The sequence below is a fragment of the Lactuca saligna genome, chromosome 2, assembly GCF_052625555.1.
Source record: "Lactuca saligna cultivar CGN05327 chromosome 2, ASM5262555v1, whole genome shotgun sequence".
NCBI classification, from domain to species: Eukaryota; Viridiplantae; Streptophyta; class Magnoliopsida; order Asterales; family Asteraceae; genus Lactuca; species Lactuca saligna.
In genome coordinates this window covers 142,841,321-142,852,821 of record NC_136418.1, presented here as the reverse complement: position 1 = coordinate 142,852,821, position 11,501 = coordinate 142,841,321, and positions in this window count along the sequence as shown.

Below are 11,501 nucleotides of genomic sequence, written 5' to 3'. Positions count from 1 at the left end.
TTATGATATTGATATGTGCTCCGTGTGTATACATGTGTATTAGGATCGTTCCATGTGAACGGCATCCCGGTTCAGATATTGTTCGACTCGGGTGCATCCCGATCGTTCGTTTCTCTTGCTCTTAGCAAGAGATTTCATGAGACTTCAGGCGAGTTAGATTGCCCGTTAGAGGTAGAGATTGCTGACGATCGATCCGTGCGAGCATCGATGGTGTTTCGAGATTGTGTTCTGCGACTGTTTGAGGAGCGTTACCTGGTAGACTTGGTTCCCATTCCATTGCGTGGGAACAAGGTGATTATTGGTATGGATTGGTTGAGCCCTAATGGGGCAGTGATAGATTGCGTGCAGCAGCTAGTGCGAGTTAGGACCCCAAGCGGGGGAGAGTTAGTGATTCATGGAGAGCGGCCGTAGTGTGGACCCACTGTATGTTCAGCAGCGAGGGCTAGGCGCTACCTTCAGCAGGGATGCGCGGGTTATGTCGCGTATGTGATGGATACCCGGGAGGCGGGTAAGGCAACTGTGAGAGAGGTCCCGGTGGTTCGAGATTTTGCTGATGTTTTCCCGGAGGAACTACCTGGGATACCTCCGGAGCGACAGGTGGAGTTCAGGATTGACCTCATTCCCGGTGCGGCTCCGATAGCCAAAGCACCATATCGGTTGGCTCCTCCCGAGATGCAGGAGTTGTCTACGCAGCTGCAGGAGCTGCTGGACAAGGGATTTATTCGGCCGAGCAGTTCACCCTGGGGAGCCCCGATTCTGATTGTAAGAAAGAAGGACGGGTCACATCAGATGTGTATAGATTATCGAGAGCTGAACAAGGTAACGGTGAAGAACCGATACCCGCTTCCGAGGATTGACGACCTATTTGACCAGCTTCAGGGAGCATCTTGGTTCTCCAAGATTGACTTGCGTTCGGGTTATCATCAGATGAGGGTCAGGGAGGAGGATATGCAGAAGACTGCGTTTCGGACGCGCTATGGTCATTACGAGTTCGTGGTGATGTCGTTTGGGCTCACCAATGCTCCTGCCGCGTTCATGGACCTCATGAACCCCGTGTGTAGACCGATGCTGGATCGGTCTGTGATCGTCTTTATCGATGATATCTTGGTCTATTCCAAGACTCGAGAGGAACACGAGGAGCATCTGAGGGAGGTATTGGAGACCCTGAGGAGGGAGAGCTTGTATGCCAAGTTCTCCAAGTGTGAGTTTTGGTTACGCGAGGTGCAATTCCTTGGACACCTCGTCAACCAGAACGGGATTCTGGTTGATCCGGCCAAGGTCGAGGCCGTGATGAGATGGGAGGTCCCGAAGTCTCCATCTGAGATTTGGAGCTTCCTGGGATTGGCAGGCTACTATCGGAGGTTTATCCAAGATTTCTCCAAGATAGCCGTACCCCTGACGCGACTGACGAAGAAAGCCGTGGTCTTTCGGTGGGGACCCGAGTAGCAGGCTGCGTTTGAGATGCTGAGACAGAAATTGTGTGAGGCACCGATCCTAGCCCTGCCTGAGGGCGTTGAGGATTTTGTGGTTTACTGCGATGCATCCATTTCGGGGTTGGGCGCAGTTCTGATGCAGAGAGGGCATGTCATTGCCTACGCTTCACGGCAGCTCAAGCCTCACGAGGCAAATTACCCGACGCACGATTTGGAGTTGGGGGCAGTGGTCTTTGCCCTCAAGATTTGGCGACATTACCTCTACGGGGTTCGGTGTACCATCTACACGGACCATAAGAGCTTGAGGTACCTCATGGACCAGCCGAATCTGAATATGAGGCAGCGGCGGTGGTTGGACGTAGTGAAGGATTATGATTGCGAGATCCTTTACCACCCGGGGAATGCCAATGTGGTGGCCGATGCGCTTAGCCGCAAGACGGTGCCGATCAGGGACGTTTGTTTGAGGATGACTGTGGTGACTCCCCTGTTGGAGCAGATTCGGGAGGCTCAACAGGAGGCTATCAAGGAGGAGCATCGGAAGAGCGAGCGTGTGGTGGGTCAGGTTTCTTCCTTTAATTATGATGGCAGAGGACTTTTGACATTATATCGTAGGGTGTGGGTGCCGTATCACGGTGGCGTGCGTCAGATTTTGATGGAGGAGGCGCACAAGTCCCGATTTTCTATTCATCCCGGGGCGACGAAGATGTATAGGGATCTTCGTCCGGATTATTGGTGGCCTTGCATGAAGCGGGATGTGGCATGGTACGTCGAGCGGTGTTTGACCTGCAGGAAGGTCAAGGCCGAACATCAGAGACCGCATGGCAAGATGCAGCCGTTGGACATTCCACTGTGGAAATGGGAAGATATCACGATGGATTTTATCACAAAGCTTCCCAGGACCGCACGTGGAGTGGATTCGATTTGGGTCATCGTGGATAGATTGACCAATAGTGCTCACTTTATTCCAATTCAGGAGAGCATATCGGCCGAAAAATTGGCCGACATCTATATCAGGGAGATTGTGGCACGGCATGGGGTGCCAGTATCGGTGATCTCGGACAGGGATGTGCGTTTTACTTCCAGATTTTGGAAGAAATTCCATGACGAGTTGGGCACTCGTCTGCATTTTAGCACCGCCTTTCACCCGCAGACAGATGGTCAGAGTGAGCGGACCATCCAGACTTTGGAGGACATGTTGCGGGCGTGTGTGTTGGATTTCGGTGGTAGCTGGGATACCTATCTTCCCTTGGCTGAGTTCTCCTACAACAACAGCTATCACGCGAGCATTGACCGACCACCGTTCGAGATGTTGTATGGGCGGAAGTGCAGAACCCCGATATGTTGGGGGGAGGTTGGCCAGAGAGTCATGGGAAGCACCGAGGTGGTGCTAGAGACGACCGAGAGGATCCAGCAGGTTCGGAGCAGACTTCAGACTGCACAGAGTCGGCAGAAAAGCTACGCCGATAGACGTCGATCCGACTTGGAGTTCCAAGTCGGGGATATGGTCCTCCTGAAAGTGTCGCCTTGGAAAGGTGTCATTCGATTCAGGAAGCGGGGCAAGTTGGGCCCAAGGTTCATCGGGCCGTTCAGGGTTGCAGCCCGGGTGGGCAAGGTGGCGTATAGGCTGGATCTGCCAGCCAAGCTCAGTCAGATCCACAGCACCTTCCATGTTTCGCAGCTGCGGAAGTGCCTGGTGGACGATTCAGCAGTAGTACCGTTGGAGGATATTCAGGTTGACGACAGCTTGAATTACATTGAGCGCCCAGTCGCAATACTTGACAGAAAGACCAAGACGTTGAGAAACAAGAGGGTAGAACTAGTAAAGGTGCAATGGCAGCACCGCAAGGGTTCGGAATGGACTTGGGAACCGATGGCCGAGATGATGGAGCATTACCCCGAGCTGTTTCAGGACCGGACAGTAGACTTCGAGGACGAAGTCTAAAATAAGTGGGGGAGATTTGTAGCACCTGGTTTCCGGTATGTGAATTTTATTTGAGTATTGCCCTATTTTAGCCTTGGACTCGGCGAGTCACAAGGTCCGACTCGCCGAGTAGGGACGAGACACAGGACACGTTTAAGTTGGCGACTCGGCGAGTCCATATCCTGGACTCGGCGAGTCACCGCTGTTGGATGAAACCCTAAGTTTCAGGGGTTTGCCCCTATTTAAACCTCATATCTGCCCCTTGCCAGCCCCCACTCACCCCCAGAGCTCCCAACCCTCGTCCTAAGCTTGTTTCTTGTGTAGTTGAGGCTCTTGTGTGCATTCTTGAAGGTTTTGAGGCAAGAAGGGGAAGGAGATCAAGAGAAAGGAGAGCCATCCAAGCATCATTGTGTTTTTCAGCTGTATCATTGAGGTATATCTCGTTTTTCCCCTGTTTCTATGCTTAAGATTTCATTTGAGACACTCTTGAGCAATTCCTCAAGCTTGTTTGTGCTTAATGTTTCGTAATAAGTGGATTGGCCTTTAGATCTAGGCAAGATTGAGCTCCAGGAGCTCAGATATGTTAGCTTTATGGCCCCATGGGGCTTGTTCATCCTAGATCTACCCTTTTGAGGCATTTTGAACCCTAAAATCCATATTAGTGAGTATCCACACGTAAAGTTGGAAACTTTACGTGTGATTTGTGTCCTAGAAGTCCAGATCTATTAATGGCATGGACTGAAATCGAGTAAATCGGTGTATTTGGTGGATGCATGGCGACGACTCGACGAGTCGTATAGGTGACTCGGCGAGTCTGGTCGCGAGTCACCGAATTGGTCCCTTCATGATGCATCGAGTTGAGCCGTGAGTCACAGGGGGTGACTCGGTGAGTTAGGAGCTGAACTCACCCATGTTAGGACTCGGCGAGTCAATGCCCTGACTCGGCGAGTCCAAGGCAATCTTCATAGATCAAGAACAGACTCGGCGAGTTGTCCATACAACTCGGCGAGTCTTAGCATAAGTGTTCTTCGGATGAAGGTGAACTCAACGAGTTGTTCATACAACTCGGCGAGTAGGATGAAGAGGTTGAACGTCAGTCTAGAAGATGAACTCGTCGAGTCATAGCCTAACTCGACGAGTAGAAGCAGGGACTCCGGACAATCGTCTGATAGGGACTCGACGAGTTGGAGAGCCAACTCGGCGAGTCGGGTCAATTGAAAGTTGACTCTAACATTGACTTAGAGCTAGACCAGGGGTAAAATGGTCATTTTACCTAAAGGACAGTTAGCAGTGTTTGATTGAGTATGTTGTGGGAATTGCAGCCGGAGGACTCCCGGAGCAGCAGCAGTCAGTTAGTTCCCGATCAGTTCAGCAGCTACTTTGAGGTGAGTTAACTTCCAGTAGCGGTGGGTCTAAGGCCACAATGCCAGCCCACCAGTAGGAGACGTATGATAGATGATTGTCTTTGTGAAATCATCTAGGTTTGCTATTTACCTGTTATGTTATATGCTATCATGATACGTTATATGCAATAGTAGTAGAGTTCGGTTGTTAGGACCGCTGGGTAGTCAGACACCCCAGAATTATCTGACTGTATGTGATGGTATGCTTGTATGTTGGTCTGTTATGTTATGCGATAGAGGTAGCGGGAGGGGACCAGTCCCCGAGGATCGGTTGTTAGGACCGATGGGTAGTCAGCACCCCAGAATGGCTTGACATGGGTAGTCAGCACCCCAGAATGGCTTGACACGGGTAAGACGGCACCCCAGAATGGCCGTATGGGTAGGTCGGCACCCCAGAATGGCCGTACCGGGTAGTCAGGCACCCCAGAATAGCCTGGCAGTACGTATGTTATGTGTTTGTATGGTATGTGGTTCGTTGGGGGAAGTCACTAAGCTTTGTGCTTACGTTTACAGTTTTGTTTTCAGGTACCTCTGCACCGAAGGGGAAGGAGCCGGCGCGGTAGCGGCACGTCATACACACACACTCTTCGGTTTCCGCATTTACGAGATTTACTGGGATTGTACTCTGATATTTTGATGGGATGTATGGTTTGACCTTTTAGAACATGGTTGCAATGTGTTATGGTGTGATCAAACAATGTTTTTATTTATTAATGTTTTCTAAAGTAATATATTAAAATGAAACTTTCAGACGTAAAAATTGGGTCATTACAATATGACTATTATCTTGATCTAATTAAAGATATTTATCATCTAATAAAATATTTAATTTCCTTATATGATAATGATTAATTATTTTGATAATTATCTTGAAAGAAATCTTAGATAAATCAAATAAAGATAATTAGGATATTAATTGTTAATTGGAATTATTTGTTATTTGATCCTCCATGTTTTAAATGTTTAAAACCTACCCTAAAGTTTTGAAATTTATATTTGTGATTAAAAGTTTTAATTTAGACAACTTAAATTTCAAACCCTAGATTTTAAAAGGTTTTAAAATACAACCCTATACTTATATGATATTACTAGAATAATATATATATGTATAACTAAATGCTAGTCTTACCGCTAGTAGGCCTCATTCACGAAGCCGATCTATAAGGTGGGTATAAGGTTGCGGCCTATAAAATGGCGCTTAATGGGTGTACACTCACACCCACCGCTTGCTTGATTGGTGGAGGGTCGTTAGCCGAACGGGTAGGATAGGGCAACCTCATCCTCTCATTAAAAGTATAATAAGAAACACAAAGTAACTACACGTTTTTAAAATTTCCCAATCTTAGTTACTTTAGGAAAAGTGAATTGATGCAATCCCATGAAATTACACTTTGCACCTTGCTAAGAAGTTAGTGGAGCGTGTGTGGTTTACCGGCACACTAATTGGTTCTAAGCGAAGGTGGCAAAGGGTGATTCATTGTTTATCATAGTTCGATGGAGCGTGTGTGGTTTACCGGCACATCGAATAGGTGATCGTTACAATGAAGGCACCATGTGAATTTGCATGGTAATTCACACCCGCTTTGTGATCCTCGGCATCCCAGTCACAAACAAGAGGGGCATATTGAGATTTAAACATGCCATTGAATAGTTCAATGAATCTCATCCGAACCTAGGAATTCTCAAAAACACTTAGGACTAATAGTTTAGGTTTTGTAATGGAGAATTAGTGAATCGTCATTCACTTACCTTCAATTTATTTGCATATTAGATTACGGCATCCCTTTTCTAGTATGTAAATGTTATTGTTGGATCCTAGCCCTAATTTTTCTTATTGGGTGATAATTAGGGATTCTTGTTCTAATCTATCTTTGTCCTTTCTATAGATGTCAAACGCAAACAACGCTGCTGCTAGTTCTTTCACGTTGATGAGCCTTTGCCAAAAGCTCACCTTCGATGGAACGAACTTTAGCGAATGGATAAGATACATTCTCACCATTGCTCGCTATGAGGATAAAGAGTATGTCCTCGATGAGAAGCTCAAGAAAATCAACCCCGAAGTTGCTACTCCCGCCGAAATCACCGCCTTTGAAACTCATGAGCGAGATGCAACGAAAGTACATTGCATCATGATCGCCACCATGAACTTCGAATTCCAAAAGTCCTACGAGGACATGTATCCATACGAGATGCATCAAGACTTGTTGGAGAGGTACCACCAAAACGCGAGACAAGAGTGTTACGAGATTTTCACTAACATGATCTGTGCTAAGATGGGTCATGGAGAATCTCTTACTGTGCACCTGCAAAAGATGCAAAGGTATGTCGACTGCCTTCGCAAGTTAAATGTTGACTTCGGCGAAGACTTGGCGATCGACATGGTGCTTCACTCTTTGCCTCCGATGTACAACCAATTTAGGATGACCTACCACATGAACAAAGAAGAGGTCACCCCAAGCAAACTCCAAGGTCTCTTGAGGGTCGCTGAGAGCAACTTCAAGGACAAGTCTGTTGCACCAACTCCCAATCCGTCCGCTGCTCCTGTCTTGGCTATTGGTCAAGGGAAGGGAAAGAAGAGGAAAGCTTCATCGAATAACTATCGAAAGGTGAAAGCCCGAGATGGTTCCCTTCTAGTGGGACCAAAGTTGATCCCTCTAAGCCCTGTTCCAACCCAAGGGAGGCAGAGTGCCACCACTGCCACAAGATAGGACATTGGAAGAGAAGCTGCCCGGATTACCTGCAAGCCATCAAGGAAGGAAAGATCAAGCCATCTTTTGCAGGTATATACACAATCAAATCTAACGATTCTAATCATGCTATTTCTTGGGTTCTTGATACCGGTTGCGGTTATCACATTTGTTCTAATGTGCAGGGACTAAAAAGAAGTAGGGATGTGGAGCAAGGAAGGATCAATCTAATCATGGGGAACAGAAGATCGTCGCCTGTGACCAAGATTGGAGTGTATTCTTTAGTGCTTAGGAATAGTTTAGTTTTAGATTTGAACAATTGTTGCTATTCGCCAGAAATAGCTAGAAACATCATTTCATTTCATGGTTTATATAGACAAGGATTTAGATTTTCTTTTAATAATGAGAATGGTTCTATTTTGGCTTATCTAAATGGTGTCTTTTACTTTGAAGCTATACCATGTAATGGAATATATGAAACTGTTATGATTGTTGATAACTTAAGAAATGATGTTTTGAATATTGATTCTTCCACTAGTATGGATAAAGCATCCTTGTGGCATTGTCATCTTGGACATGTCAACAAGAAACGCATAGCCCAACTCCAAAAGGATGGAGTGTTGGAGTCATTCGACCTTAGGGAAGATGACACATGCGAGTCTTGTTTACTTGGAAATATGACTAAGTCACCCTTCACGAGTACTTGTGAAAGGGGTGAGGGGCTATTGGACCTAATACATACCGATGTATGTGGACCCTTTAGATCAACCACGAAGGATGGGAACCGCTTCTATGTGACTTTTACCGATGACTATAGTAGATATGGGTATATCTACTTAATCAAGCAAAAGTCAGAAACTTTTGAAAAGTTCAAAGAGTTCAAGAATGAAGTGGAGAATCAATTGGGCAGGAAAATCAAGATGCTTCGATCCGATCGAGGAGGAGAGTACCTAAGTCTTGAATTCCACGATTATCTCAAGGAGTGTGGAATAGTTTCGCAATTGACGCCTCCTAGGACACCGCAGTTGAATGGTGTGGCAGAAAGACGTAATCAAACCTTATTGGATATGGTTCGCTCTATGATGAGTCGTGCTTCACTACCTATCTTCTTTTGGGGGTATGCCTTAGAGACTGCCGCCCATATCCTTAACCGAGTCCCAACTAAGAAGGTTGCCAAAACACCTCACGAGATGTGGACAGGGAAAGCTCCCTCGTTGGCACATATCAAGGTTTGGGGTTGCGAGGCTTTCGTAAGACGAGATACTCATGACAAGCTTGAACCTCGAAGTGAGCGATGTATTTTCATCGGCTACCCGCAAACTTCCTTTGGATATCTCTTCTATAGACCGAAAGACAATGTTGTTTTTGTTGCGAGGAGAGGAGTTTTCCGAGAGCGAGAACTCACAAGCCAAGGAGACAGTGGGAGGCAAATCGAACTTGAAGAGATTCAAGAGTCGATAGATGAAGGAACCTCTACCGCTGGCATTCAACCCGAGGAGGAAACTCCGGTTGAACCGATTGACGAATCCTTACCTCTTAGACGTTCCGATAGAGTTAGAGTTCATCCCCAGTTTTGTGGTTTTCATATTACTACCGAAGGGGACACGTATATTAGTGATGGTACACTAGTAAATCTTGATGAACCTAATAGCTATAAGGAAGCCATGGCAGGCCCGGAGTCTGCGAAATGGAAAGAGGCGATGGATAGTGAGATCCAATCCATGTACGATAACCAAGTTTGGAATTTGGTTGATTATGTGCCCGAACGTAAGACCGTAGGGTGCAAGTGGATCTTCAAGAAGAAGACCGACGTGGATGGGAACGTACACACATATAAAGCGCGATTGGTCGCGAAGGGCTTTACTCAAACTCCTGGAGTTGACTATGATGAGACCTTCTCACCAGTTGCGAAGATTAAATCTATTAGAGTGATGCTAGCAATTGCCGCATTTCATGATTATGAGATTTGGCAAATGGATGTCAAGACCGCTTTCCTTAACGGAAAGTTGGCTGAGGATGTTTACATGGCTCAGCCAGAGGGGTTTGTGGATCCGAAGCATCCGAATAGAGTGTGTAAGCTTGAGAAGTCCATTTATGGACTTAAGCAAGCATCTCGCAGATGGAATCTTTGCTTCGATGAGAAAGTCAAAGAGTTTGGATTTGTACGAAGCGAAGACGAATCTTGTGTATATGTCAAAGCCAGTGGGAGTATAGTAAGCTTCCTCGTTCTATATGTCGATGACATATTACTCATAGGAAACGACATCCCGACTCTGCAGGAGGTTAAGTCCTGGCTCGGGAAGTGCTTCGCTATGAAGGACCTCGGAGAGGCTTCTTACATTTTGGGAATAAGGATAGTAAGAGAAAGAAGTAAGAGACTAATTGGACTTAGTCAGAATACTTACTTAGAGAAGGTACTAAAACGTTTTAGTATGGAAAACTCAAAGAAGGGAGAACTACCGATACAAGGAAATGCCAAGTTGAGTAAGACTCAAAGTCCGAGTACCGAAGCTGAGATAGCAGAAATGAGCCGAGTACCATACGCTTCCGCAGTTGGCTCAATCATGTACGCTATGACTTGTACTCGCCCTGATGTAGCCTTCGCTTTGAGCATGGTTAGCAGATATCAAGGGAACCCTGGCAAAGCACATTGGATTGCGGTGAAGAACATCCTTAAGTACCTTCGGAGGATGAAAGAATGGTTCTTAGTCCTTGGAGGGAGTGATGACTTGAAGGTGCGAGGGTATAGTGACGCCAGCTTTCAGACTGACAGGGACAACTACCGTTCGCAGTCGGGCTGGGTCTTTACTCTAAATGGAGGAGTAGTGACTTGGAAGAGTTCCAAGCAAGAAACCGTAGCTGATTCAACGTGCGAATCAGAGTACATCGCAGCGAGTGAAGCGTCGAAGGAGGCAATATGGCTAAAGAACTTCATTGATGATCTTGGAGTTGTACAGGCCATAAAGGAGCCCATGGAGATTTTCTGTGATAACGAAGGTGCGGTTGCCTTGACCAAGGAACCGAGGGATCATGGTAGATCTCGACATATCGACAGAAAATATCACTTCATTAGACATCGTGTAGAAGAAGGACAACTCGTAGTGAAGAGGATATCATCAGAAGATAACCCAGCAAATCCGCTTACGAAGGGACTGAGTAGGGTTAAGCACTTGCAGCATGCTAGGAGTATTGGGCTGAAGGATGATATTAGTATAGATTAGATAGTATTAGAAACGTATAATAGATAAATGTAATTAACATTTGATGATTAAATAAAGGAGTTTTATTTATGAGTAAAGTTACTGTCACATGTTAGTTGTTTAACTATTGTTTCACTTTGCATGTTTTGACTTCCAGAATAATTGAGTTTATTAGGAATAATCGAATTATTCAAATGGTCCACAATCGTTCATATGTTGGGAGTAGATATGAATGAAGATTGTCATGAATTGGTGTGTAGAATGTCTAAATGGTGTTAGACATAGCAAGGGTTGCTGCAACGTTCATGAGTGCTTATGAACTGGTTTTGAGCATTGGAATAAACCCGCGCTTGCTGGAATCACCTTATGGAATACGATATAAAAGGTGATCACAAGACGATAATATCATATAGTCTTAAAACCTAGATATATGGTTTATTATTTGTTAATTGATTGTGCATTGATAATGCGAAAACGCATCAGTAACTTGATGTTATAAAACGCATTGTTGTGTATTGTTGGTTAATGAATAAGTAAATGCATATAAGTCGAAGTTTATCTGTAAATTTTATCCTAAGAGGGTAGAAGAGATATCTTGGCCACTCGATGATTTGATTTGACTTATGTGCCGGGCCCGGTCAGAACTAAATTGATGTGTTCGATTAAGTTCTATGTCGAATAAATCGGAGATCGAGAAATTTAAATGCATGACTAACCATTCCATAGGATTGTCAGCATGATATCTAACAAAGGACTGTACGATCCCTTATCTAAAGGACAAGATTGATTAGATCAGAGTTGACAGCGTCTTTGAGAGTTACGATTGCAAACCGAATTGTACTTGTATAGTTACTAGA